Genomic DNA, 12,447 nt, shown 5'->3' on the forward strand with positions numbered 1-12,447 from the left:
CTCTCACTAGCTTTCAAATTAACACCAGTTCTTTGTAGACACAATTGATTGCAATTTTCACCTTCATTAATTTTCAGATGCAACACCTAACTGAAAGCAATAAAGAAAACAAAGAAAGAACAAACAAGAAATGTACTGTCCTCCTAGCCAGCTTCAACTCAAACAATACACATATATTTAGTTGCATATATATATTACATTTCTTTCTCTGTTATTTCATCAGGACAAGCAAAAGAGTGTTCATTTGAATGAATATTGATGCTGGCATATTACTACATACACAGGAAGAAAATGTCATAAATTTCTGTAGGGTTATATTTTGTACTTCTATGTATTTATGAAAATAAATGTATAAAATTAACAGTAATAATCTGGCACTGTACCTGCATTTTCCATTCATTATGCTTTGATGTGCCTAACATATACAAAATACTTAAACATCCAAAATATTCTACTATCTTTAATCTGCCTAGTGATGATCTACACCCTTGTGAAATAAATTCTCACAGTTAAGTGTTCAGTATCAGAAGGTACTTAGGCTCCAATTTGCATCATTTTCTCTGATATTATTATGCCACTTTAAGCTCTTTCTTTCCCAGTTTCTGGGCTTAAGGGGCTTTAAGTTGTAGGGGGTATTATCTATTCACTTAATCATCAAGGCAATAGTATTTGCTTATATCTTACATGTGATCCTTTTGTAGATGGTTATTTAAATTTTCTTTATTCATATCTTACTAACCAATCAAAAGTTTAAATGGGAAAAAAAATTAGGAGTTCAATAGGCTTTAAACAAAATGTCTCACTGAGACCTGATTTGTTAAGTATACTGTGATTTCATAAAGGCCATTGCAGTGGCAGAGATAAGCCTCCAAATCTATCAAGGCAGAGAAAGCATCAAATATTTGTGGAGAATGGCAACTGAAGTGCCCATATTTAAAAGCAACACGGAAATGATCTGGGCAAGCCTAAGCCTATTAGTCTGACCTCTTCAGTTTGCAAGACCTTAGAACAGTCTTTGAAGAAAAAGATAAATTAAAACCAGAGAAGTAAATAGAACATGGGATAAAATGCAGCAGTGCTAGCAAGGGTAGATGGTGCCAGACAAGCCTGACAGCTTTTTTGATAAGGTAACTGATTTCCTAGACAAAGAAATAAAGTAGGTATAATTTGTCTGGATTTAGATGAAGCATTTTCTCCAGTGTCACTCTGGAACTTACACATTAAGCTGGAGACTCTGTGGATTACTTTAAGAATTGAAAGGTGGATCCAGTGTGATAACAGCAAGTAATACTGAAAGGGGGTATCAGAGATTAATGACATTTCTGATATATGTTGGGAATTCATCATTTGAAACAACTAATATAAAAACCAACTAGTTTGTTTTAATTGATCACCAACTGTACATTAGGATCAAGGTGACATGAGGTGATTGTTGTACTGGGTCTGGCTACAACGGAGTTAAGTTTCCCTGCAGCAGCCCATACAGTGCTGTGCTCTGCACTTGTAACTAGAACAGCACTGGTATCACACCAGTGTTTTGTCTATCACTGAGCTGTGCTGGCACAGCATCAGGACTCCCTCCAAACCCCCCAGAGCCAGCAGGCTGAGGATGAGCAAGTGGGGAGGGGACGTAACCAGGGCAGCTGACCTAAATCAATCGAGATATTCCATACCATCTGATGTCACATTCAGCAATAAAAGGTGAGACAGGGGATGGAAGGGGGGGGCTCTCATTATGAAGATGTCTATCTTCCCAAACAGTCACTACATGTATCAAGGCCCTGCTTCCCAGGAATGGCTGAACATCATTCATTGGTGGGAAGCTGAGAGTGATTTTATTTTTCTCTCTCTGTGCTTCTGTACAGCCTTTGTTTATTTTTTCACAGATTCACAGATTCACAGATTTCTCTAGGTTGGAAGAGACCTCAAGATCATCTAGTCCAACCTCCGACCTAACACTAAGTACTCCACTAAACCATATCCCTAAGCTCTACATCTAAACGTCTTTTAAAGACCTCCAGGGATGGTGACTCCACCACCTCCCTGGGCAGCCCGTTCCAATGCTTAATAACCCTTTCGGTAAAGAAGTACTTCCTAACATCCAACCTAAAACTCCCCTGTCGCAACTTTAGCCCATTCCCCCTCGTCCTGTCACTAGGCACGTGGGAGAATAGACCAACCCCCACCTCTCTACAGCCTCCTTTCAGGTAACTGTAGAGAGCGATGAGGTCGCCCCTGAGCCTCCTCTTCTCCAGGCTGAACAAGCCCAGCTCCCTCAGCCGCTCCTCGTAAGACTTGTTCTCCAGACCCCTCACCAGCTTGGTCGCCCTTCTCTGGACTCGCTCGAGCACGTCCATGTCCTTCCTGTAGCGAGGGGCCCAAAACTGAACACAGTACTCGAGGTGCGGCCTCACCAGAGCCGAGTACAGGGGCACAATCACTTCCCTCGACCTGCTGGCCACACTGCTTCTTATACAGGCCAGGATGCCGTTGGCCTTCTTGGCCACCTGAGCACACTGCTGGCTCATATTCAGCCGACTATCCACCAATACTCCCAGGTCCTTCTCGGCCAGGCAGCTTTCCAGCCACTCATCTCCCAGCCTGTAGCTCTGCTTGGGGTTGTTGCAGCCCAGGTGCAGGACCCGGCACTTGGCCTTGTTGAACTTCATGCAGTTGACCTCAGCCCATCGCTCCAGCCTATCCAGATCCTCCTGCAGAGCCTTCCTGCCCTCGAGCAGATCGACACACGTACTTAGCTTGGTGTCATCTGCAAACTTACTGAGGGTGCACTGGACGCCCTCATCCAGATCATCGATAAAGATATTAAAGAGGACCTTTTCCCTCTTCCTTTTCCCTTTAATTAAATTATCCTTATCTCAAATCACAACCCAAAAGCCTTTTTTTTTTCTTTCCAGCATACTTTCCTCTCCTCTTCTTCAGAGGAAAAGGAGGAGCGAGAGAGCAGTTGTGGTGGAGTCCTGCAGGGTAAAACCACTACAAGGCAAAAAGACAAATCTTGCAGATTACTAAATTTTATGTTTCTAATAAAGATATTGATGGGTTAACATGCATTTTCTTAAACTATCACCCAGATTTATCTATATAATTCTAGCCAACCATCTTGTTGAAAGAAAAACTGGACCTGCAAAACATATGAGGACAGTCCTCTACGATGATCAAAGAAATGAAGACTCTAACCCAGCAGGAGATTAAAAGAGCCTGGTTTGTGCAGCAAAGAAAAGGAGCAAAGCAAAGGCTGAAGGGAAACGGAGAGACTGAGTAAAGAAAATAAACACAGTGAGAGCAAAAATTATATCCATAAGAAATGGATTAAATAGTAACTTGCCAGCAGGAAGGATCAGAACACTCAGCTCAGTGATTCAGGAAGCCGCTTCCAGACTTATTTCTACATCAATACCATGATCCCTTTTTTGTATGTTAGTACAGGAAGTCAAGTGCTACTGTTCTTTCATGAAGAAAGCAATAAGCCAGTTCTTTCCAAGTGTGTTAGTGCAGTGTTTTTTTCCAAGTCGTTTCGCTCTCCTCAAAGAACATATCACAGCATTTCTGTCTATGATATCCTATGTGAGAACAAACGTGAGACTCCTCACTAATATTTTAACCCATGTTGACTTCCATAAAAAATATATTAAAATGTCAAACACAGATATTAAGCTCCACTATCAAAACTTCTTGGACTTTTTTTGATTAGCTTTTTTTTGATGGACTTTTTTTTTAATTGTTCTGCATCGCTATTTTCCTCTGGAATTATTATTTTTAATACTTGCTTTGTATCTGCAACCATACCAGCTTTGTAACTGAATTCACTGAAGTAAGGCCATGCTGATGAACATCTGATTAAGATGAATATCCCTCCTTTTATTTTTCAACATTATCAAAGTGTAATTGCAGTCTCTGTTTCATAAGATTTAAGTCAACCCATTTACAGTAATTGTATTGGAAGACTATTCAGTACTAAAATTGTTTTTTGACTAACTTCAGTAAATTAATGTAATATTGTTGAATATGGGTGATCATTCCATGATCAACACTCCCTCACTTTGTTTAGAACTCATTTTCTTTTCCATCACTCTTGCTTTAAATTGAAAATCTTATTATCCTCATGTTTTTAACTCTGACATCATCAAAACATAAAACTGGCAAGCAGCACAATTATGAAGATATAAAAGAGTCTTATTTTCTTCAAGAGTCCAAATGTAGAAAACAAAAACTATATGATTTCAAGAATTAATTAAGCATTTTAAGATTAAAAAAAAAAAAAGGAAACAATAACATTTTAGTCCAAAATTAAAAGCATTTTAAAATTGTGAATACATTTTAAATTTCTGTTATTATTAAATCCATTTAAAGAGAATACCGTCCTAAACTTTATGCCTTTTAAGCAATATTGGATGCTTGTTTCCGGGATTCTTACATGTATATAAGAGTATGGATGAAGTACTATGACTATGTTACACAATCTTGACAGACTGAAGTTTGGTGTGTCCACAGGCCTATTCAGTTTCTACTGCATGACTTCCCTGGTGAAGATTAAATTTTGTTGTTAGTTGTTGTTGTTGTTTCCAAAGTATTCTTCTGGTAAATAATATTGTGACAGATCTCTGCACATGAACAGGGAAGCAAGAGTCACACTAAGTTCTCCCCTGCTATTTTCACGACAATTACATCTGTCAGTAGACACAGTAGCACTTCTGACAAACAGTAGGCATGTCTGAACATGAACATATGTTTTATTTCTGCCTTCTACGCATTTTGGGTCATGCTTTAAGGTAAGGGTTGAAGGGTAAGTAAAAAACAGCGGGTTGCTAAAATCACAGAAATATAAACCTCTTGTACGATGACCAAATAGCTTTAAAAGCTCACATAATACACTAGGAAGACAGAAGAGCTGCTGACTGGGAGCAAAGGTAGTTGAAACAGCTGGAACACATTCCTCCACTCTTTTAATATCAAGTCCTAACACATGCTCATACATTTGGAACTAGATGATCTTTACAGTCTCTTTCAACCCAAACCATTCTATGATATGATTCTATGATATGATTCTATGACATGATTCTATGATATGAACAGGTCACCATAGGCACAACTTCCACGGAAAACAGAGCATGCCAAAGTTAGGCCAGGTTCTTCCCAGACATCCCATGTATCTGGTACACAAAGCAAGTTTCTATGACTTGGAGTGAATGCATAGGGAAACATGAGAGATGATAAAGAAGAGAAGCCAGGATGCACAAACAACATTCAGCTGCCAGCTGGGAAGTGGAAAATAAAGTCCTGCAGCTAATCCAGAAACAGAGCCTTGTGTTCAGCAAAGATATGCCCACATACACACACAAGGACAACCTGTATTCTTAAATTACTGATAGAGAAGTATGGCAGCTTTTCTGTCTGTGCACAGGGTTTTATCAAATATTATGTATTTTGGCCCTGGCATGCTATTTAATGTCACATATACTATAATTACTAATGCTGTCTTGAGAATCATGCTATACGCCACGCAATTTTACAGTCTCCTCTCAGTATCTATTTCCCCATCATTGTTCTGAAACAGTGAGGAAAATATTAATAACCAGCTCATGCTGAAAAAAATCAGAGTATTCCTGTTATGGCTTGCTAGGAATAGATTCAAGTCAGGTCAGGATTTGCATAATGATGGCTAAAGTATATAAATGATACCCAGTCTTCCTTGAAAAATCCAATTCATTTACTAGCCCCTTTTGAAACACCCTCTCTTGAAGGGTACCGACAGCTATATAAGAAACATATTGACTGTATAGTACCGAGTTTCATCCAGGAAAGCGTACCTCCAGAAACAAAGCTCACTTTGTCATGTATTATGTCAGCCTTGCAGTGGCATTTTAATATGGCCAGGAGCTCATTAAAAGACAGACAAAAACCATGCTTCCTAAATGGAATGGAATGGGATGGAATGGAATGGAATGGAATGGAATGGAATGGAATAGTTCAGTTGGAAAGGATCTTCAAAAATCATCTAATCCAACTGCATGACCACTTCAGGATTAATCAAAAGTTAAAGTAGATTGTTAAGTGTATTACCCAAATGCCTCTTGAACATTTGCAAGCATGAGGCATCATTCACCTCTCTAAGAAGCCTCTTCCAGTGTTTGATCACCCTCACAATACAGAATTTATTCCTAATATCCAGTCTGAACCTTCCTTTGCAAAGCTTTGTGCCATTCCTGCATGTCCTGTCATTGGTTATGAGGGAAAAGAGATCAGCACATCCCTCTTTATTTCCACTCACCCCCACCCCCAGGAAGCTGTGGAAGACAATGAGGTCACCTCTTAGCTTCCTTTTTTCCAAGCTAGACAACCAAGCATCTTCATCCTCTCCTCATGGCACCTACCTTCCAGCCCTTTTACCAGCTTTCTTGCTCTCCTCCAGATGCATTCAAGTTTCTTAATATTCTTTTTATATTGTGGAGACCAGAACTGTACACAATATTCAAGGTGAGGGCACACCAATGCTAAGTGTAGTGCGAGAATCATCTCTTTTTACTGGCTGACTAGGCTGTGTTTAATGTATCCCAAATCGAGGTTTGCTCTCCTAGCTGCCAGGCCACACTGCTGGCTCATGTTGAGCCTGCTGTTGATCAGCACCCAACCACTCCTTTCTACAGAGCTGCTCTCCAGCCACTTGTCTCTCGGTCTGTGCCTGTGTCTGGCATTACTCCACCCTAGGTGTAGCACCCGCCATTTTGAACTTTGTTGAACTTTGTGCTGTTGATGATTGCCCAATGTTCCAACATATCAAGATCCCTCTGCAAGGCCTCTCATCCCTCCAGGGAATCAATAGCACTTCCTGGTTTAGTGTCATCAGTAAACTTGCTAAGGATGCCCTCCATGGACTTCAAAATGTTAAGTTTGTATAACTGGTCACTTTCAGTTTTGGTGACCAGAAGTGGAAAGTTGCTGCTCCCCCAGTCATGATCCTCCAACTCATAGGATCAGGCAGTCCAAGATCTATCATTAAAGTTAAAAACTGAGGCAAAAAAAGGCATTAAATGCCTCTCTGCCTTTTCTTTATCCCTACTTGTTAAGTGACCATCTACATGAAGCATCCAAGCTTTTTCCGTTTGAGTCAGACATCATACTGGCCAGTGTCGACTCAACTTGATCTTTGACTTTTCTTGTTTCCTCCTACAAATGCTAACTCTGTGTCTATTACAGATGTCTGTACTCAGCTTCTTGCTGTGTGATTTATAGCTTGGGTTTTGCAGGTGAAAAACAACAGTAGAGTGAATGACACAACAAATCAATAAATACAGTGTTCAGTTCCTCTACTGTCCTGGATCAGAGATTGCATAAGTGCAATGAGGTGCATTTATGTTAGCTTTTCAGTTTGGACCTGGACTGCACTTTTCAAACAAATTTCCCAATTCTCTCCATTTGTTATGATCTGGTTCACATCATGGAATCTGATCCAATGTGAAGGACATTAAATGAATTCCCTATAAATGAAATTAATGATGAGATCGAGGAGTGCACCTAATACACTACAACTCTTCACGAGTGTTCAGTTCAGGGGACAAGTTAGTTGAAAACAACTTTCTTTTCCAACAAATGAATATAATTTGGACTTTGTACCCTCAGCAAAAACAGTTGCTGTTTCAGGTCTACAGAATCACTTTATAAGAATAAACTACTTGCTAAGGTAGACACAGTCCTATAGTCTGATGAGGAAGGAGATTATTATTATTATTATTTTATGCTTGGATAAAATGCCCTTATGGTTGTGATTAATCTTAAAAGCATTTCCAGATCCTCAGCACACCTCAACAGTGTGTTGAAAGGAACTTGTTTGTGTCACTCAGGAGGCCCTTAAACAAGTTCTGAACTGCATTTTAGGACCATTAGTCCTACCATGACATTAGACCAAAGGGAAGGACAGCTTGTGTACCAAACTCAGGGAACAGCTACCTGCAGTGCATCCCCCTCATTTAGAGCACTGACTACAGAATAAATTACTTCAAATTACTCAGTGAATTGTTCCTATTTTATAAAACAGCACATCTTTTGTTTTTCAATGAAGAAAATTAAAGACCAGAGTTTTGCTGTCTTTTTTCACACTGAGTACTACCTAATCTAAAAGAAACTCTACTGTCGAAGAAAAGTACAACTCATTACAAAACTGTCAAACTGAATACTTTACTGGCTCCATACCTGCCATTCCCAGATATTAGACTGTTGACAGTATTTCCCTGAGTCTGGTAGTCACACTAGCAATAAGCACCACACTGTTAAGATGTATGGGTGGACCTTTTTAGATGAACAGTAAATGACTGTTAAAAAAAAAAAAAATCACTGGCTGAAAATGGGACAGGCCCCAGCTAGGGAGGACCTGCCCTGCCCACCCCATGGGGACCCCCCTAAGTCCCTTGGCTCACAGGGAGCCACTAGCTTTGTGATCCTTAGCAGACAGGATTTGAATTAACCAAGTCCAAGTACAATTCAGCTTGCTTTATCCAAAAAAATAAAAGTCATATTCATAATTAGATTAAAATTCTTTTACTCCTGCCTAGCCATCTAAACTGTTCTTATATTAGAAGTTTATTACAGTAAATTAAATCTGAATCAGGAATGTGTTGTTTTTTGTGGGTTTTTTTTTGTTTGTTTTTGTGTTTTTTTTTCCCTAATACAGCCTTGGCCAAGGAAATCCTCAGATGTTACCATATTTACAAGAGGATTAACTGTTTCTAACAAACTCCACATTTACATTCTTATTCACGCTCAGCGGAACAAAAATATTATTTATTTTCGTTTGTATTTCATTATTAAAGAAGGTTATGTCATTATACTTTCATAATAATTTCATTAATGCCACCAAAGTTAGACATAAGGTTGTTTAGGATTCTGTAAATTTTGTTTCAAAAGAAGGGGTACAGCCAGCATTTGTAGCATTGATGATTAAAGGGAGCTATTTTTTATTTTTTCAGTCTTCATTTTAAAATAATTAATTTGCACTGTCTAGGAACAAAGCCAAATAATGCCTATTGTGCTGTCAGTAACAATCTAAATTTGCTTATACAAAAGCACCTGCAGTCCACTACAATACTTTTGCTGCTGTCTTAAAAGGGATTTCTATGTTTCTTCTACACTAAGAGAGGGAATAGTTCTCTAAATGTACAAGGCTTGAAGACTGTCTTTAAATAACAATGATAATTAGATAGTACAATATGGGAACAGCCATGAATGAAAAATAGCATGAAATTACACAAACTTCCGAAGATAAATGTTAAAATAGAAAGGTTTAGAAGGTTGCCGTTATGAAATCAAGGTTTAATTTTAATGAGGGAGCATTAAAATTTTCTAGAGCACAGGTATAATACTGTATATACATTACCTACAAAGAAAAAAAAATGATATTATAATACTCCCCTTTCATTTCAGTCACAGTTATAGATATTGCAAAGCAATCACCACCAAAATAAATTATTATGTGTTTGCCAGACTTGCAGGAAACTATATCCATCACACTGAGTTCATTATATGTTGTTATAATTTTGTAAAATCAGAACTTTCATAACTCAAAGGGAAACAAAGCACAATCTAGGCTAACCTGTATTTCCTTCTGCATCAGTTAATTCTCTCTTTTTCATTTCAAGAGCTGTCTACCTTGCGTTTCCCACAATCCTTGCTCGTGAAAGGTGAAAACTTTTCTTACAACACTGATGCAATAAAGGATGTTTGCTGTTTGTATGTTGTTTGTATATTCCTCCTTGCATGATTTGCAGTTGCAATTGCTAACGAGTCCCTATTTCTGTAACCAAGCACAGTTTTCCCCAGTTTTTTTTTCAAGTCCTCTGATATTTGGTGTTTCTCTGAAAGTTCCGAGAGTCCAATAATTAGATAGGAACTGCAATTTTAATTCTCTTTTGTAGATGCAAAGAAAATATTATTTCTAAAGGCTTCAAAACAAAAGGATATATTTTCTTGTATTAAAGGGTTGAGAATTTAAGACAGATGAACCTAAATTTCTGTACAATCAAATTTGGCAAGTATTACCAAATTTGGTTTTTGGAAACAATTAGTGGAGGTTATATATTTGTTTTATGCTTCTTTATTCAGATTTTCTACAGATGCAGAATGAAAATTTATTCTGAATAGCTACATTAACTATGATGAATTCACTTTCATCACTATTGTTCATGTCTAATTAGTATAAATGTCCAACTGGGAATAGAAGGGATTTGTATAAAATAAGTCACAAATTCAGGAGAGAGGAATTATCCCCTCATTTCCCTATGTAAGTGTTGAACTTCCTCAGAGGAAAGTGGAATTAACATTTAAGGTCAAGATGGCTCAGCCCACAAGTGAATTCAAAAATGCTGTCAAAACTATGAAAAGTATTTAATTCAGAAATACATACCTTTTTTAAAAAGCCACTAAGATAAATGGCTAATCGAGAGAATAGAAAATAAAATTTTATTAAATTAGACTATTTCTTTCACCTCTCCTGTTTTGTTATTTTTTTAATAGATGGTGATAATTACTTCTTCTGTTTGCCGGAATCAAAGAAATGCATGTACTGGTTTCACCATCAAAACCAAATGCTACTAAAACTCAGTATCATGTGGATGGCAGTAGTGGGAATGAATTCCCATGGGCATGCTTCTGGAGAAAGAAGAGCCACAAAATTGTACCGTTACTGTTTTCAGGTATTTTCAGTGGCACCTGGGATGTTTTTTTATGCTCATCCTTATATACTGTATTTGATGGTGGCAATTCAAGCTTCCTTAGTAGAACAAATAAGACCAAATACTAGTTGAAAGAAACGTGTCTAAAGGACACTTCTTTGCACACTAAACAAGACCAGTATCATTATCTAGTTGTATGCGTTCATTGTATTTCACCTAAGTTATAAAAGAACTGATGGACCTAAGTTTTGTGCCATGATCTGAAAGTTTACTGGTCATCTCAAACTATTCTTCGTCTCATTAACTACAAGATGTGCAAAACATATACATGTACAAACTACGGAATGTAGTGGGAAAGTAACTCAGCCAAACATGTATTGTTTCCATAAATATAAAGTGCAGTGTACTCTCAGGCAGACTAAGCTCATCAAATATCAATTCTTTCTCAGTTATAATGAAGACCTTTTACGTGGGACAGAAGACAAATGGGACATTCTCATGATTGTTGTAATTCAGAAACACTCACCTGAATGCAGCATGAAAAGGAGTTTCCACACCAAAAGAAAGTTCCTGTCTGGGTCTCAGCATTTCTTTTTCCTATTTTGTTCCTCTAAATATAGTTGTTGCCAAATATTATTTTAAAAATGAAAATGTTATGTAAATGTTATATTTCATTATTTTTCTATTCTAGTTTGAGTGATTCCTATAGGTATATATGCTTTAATGATCTCAAAATTAGGGGATAAAAATAAAGATGAACCAACACTAAAACTTGAGATCAAAGAACGACAATGTCTTAGCAAAGCTCAAAACCAGAAGAGAACCTTAATCCAAATTAACTAAAAATAAAAGCCTAACTCTTGTTTTCAGCATATGAAATGCATTAAAAAAGGGGTAGAATTTATTTTCTTCTAGCGAGAGGAAAGTTCTGTGGCTTGAACACTTCCAGGGATGGGGCATTCACAACTTCTCTGGGCAACCTGTTCCAGTGCCTCACCACTCTCATAGTATAGAATTTCTTCCTAATATCTAATCTAAATCTACCTTATTTTTTTAGTTTAAAACCATTACTCCTTGTCCTATCACTACATTCCCTGACAGAAAGTCCCTCTCCTGCTTTTCTGTAGGCCCCCCTTAGGTACTGGAAGGCTGCTATAAGGTCTCCCTGGAGCCTTCTCTTCTACAGGCTGAACAACCCTAACACCCTCAGCCTCATAGGAGAGGTGTCCCCTCTACTTTACTTGTCCCCTTCTACTCTATGCGTGGGGCAGAGTAGTTACTTGGAGTACTGCATCCAGGTCTGGAGCCCCCAGTATAAGGATGTTGATCTGTTAGAGTGGGTCCAGAGAAGAGCCATGAAGACGATCAGGGGGCTGGGGCACCTCTCCTTCAAAGAAAGGCTGAAAGAGCTGGGTTGTTCAGCCTAAAGAAGAGAAGGCTCTGGAGTGACCTCACTGTGGCTTTTCAGTACTTACAGGAGATGTATAAAAAAGATGGAGAGCGACTCTTTGCTCAATAGAATCACAGAATCACAGAATCATTTAGGTTGGAAGAGACCTCCAAGATCATCTAGTCCAACCTCTGACCTAACACTAACAAGTCCTCCACTAAACCATATCACTAAGGGCTACATCTAAATGTCTTTTAAAGACCTCCAGGGATGGCGACTCAACCACTTCCCTGGGCAGTCCATTCCAATGCCTAACAACCCTTTCAGTAAAGAAGTTCTTCCCAATATCCAACCTAAACCTCCCCTGGCGCAACT

The 12,447-nt window shown here is 38.4% G+C and overlaps 1 protein-coding gene across 7 annotated transcripts in view; it reads right to left on the reverse strand.

The window, feature by feature from the left end:
- The window catches only part of TAFA2 (TAFA chemokine like family member 2), a 197,767-nt gene that overhangs the window by 66,098 nt on the left and 119,222 nt on the right, over positions 1 to 12,447 (reverse strand). The window lies entirely within an intron of this gene.

This window comes from Anser cygnoides, chromosome 1 (assembly GCF_040182565.1).
Source record: "Anser cygnoides isolate HZ-2024a breed goose chromosome 1, Taihu_goose_T2T_genome, whole genome shotgun sequence".
In the NCBI taxonomy this organism is placed as follows: Eukaryota; Metazoa; Chordata; class Aves; order Anseriformes; family Anatidae; genus Anser; species Anser cygnoides.